This window comes from Charadrius vociferus, unplaced genomic scaffold, assembly GCF_000708025.1.
Source record: "Charadrius vociferus isolate BGI_N301 unplaced genomic scaffold, ASM70802v2 scaffold210, whole genome shotgun sequence".
Taxonomy (NCBI): domain Eukaryota; kingdom Metazoa; phylum Chordata; class Aves; order Charadriiformes; family Charadriidae; genus Charadrius; species Charadrius vociferus.
The window spans coordinates 1,988,277-1,989,248 of NW_009646421.1; positions in this window are offsets into that span (position 1 = coordinate 1,988,277).

The window sequence follows — 972 nt, forward strand, 5'->3', positions numbered from 1 at the left end:
CGGGCGGGGAGGGAGCCGGTGGCTGAGGGACGCCCGCCCAGCCCGGCGGCTTGGCGCCGGGTTGGTGTCGGTGCCTCAGTGAAGGGTTCTTCAGCCGGTGGGGGGAGAGGGAGTCGCCACACTGAGTCGAGATATTTGGTTTTAGTTCAGTTCTGCAGAATCGGGCATTTAACAACAGGCAGTGCGCTTCACGTTTCCACCCGCCCAATATTTATAACGATAAAGCACAGCAGCTTGGTCAATAATGATTCGCTTACCGCTCCTAACTATACACATGCATCTAAGCCCACCTTTAAAGCATTTAGTAGGTCACCTGATTAGTATGCTTATTATTCACAAAGAAGTGTGTATTTTAGCATTGTAATTACCCAGGGTTAGTTTGGAATACGCTCTTGGCTCGAATTTGGTCCAGAAGTTATATTTTTGCTATCTTATGTCTTAAGTCAGCAACTGGAAAAGAACACTCAAGGCCAGGCTGGATGGGGCTTTGAGCAACCTGGTCTAGTGGAAGGTGTCCCTGCCCATGGCAGGGGGGTTGGAACTGGATGATCTTTAAGGTCCCTTCCAACCCAAACCAGTCCATGATTCTATAATTTCACATCCTATTCAAGGTAAGGTTCATTCCTTGATGCCTCAACCATGTCCCAGCTGAAACTTCTTGATAAACTTTTAACTTTGTTCTTTAGACATCGGGGTCGGAGACTGGGGACTGGTGTTTCCTTCATTTATTCTCCTGACTGGTTTGAGGAAGGCTGGAGGTGGCTGCTTGTTCTAAATCCCAAGACAGCCGAGAAAGAAAGAGGTGGGGAGGGGAGGAGAGATGAAGGGATGACAGATAATGTATGCATAAAAAATAGGGTAAGAAGAAAGAGAAAACACTTGGGAGAAGGAAAGGCCACACAGAAATGTTTCATGTCCATCTTCAGAAAGAATATGGGATTTTTAGAAGAGGGAAAACATATGTAAAGGAAA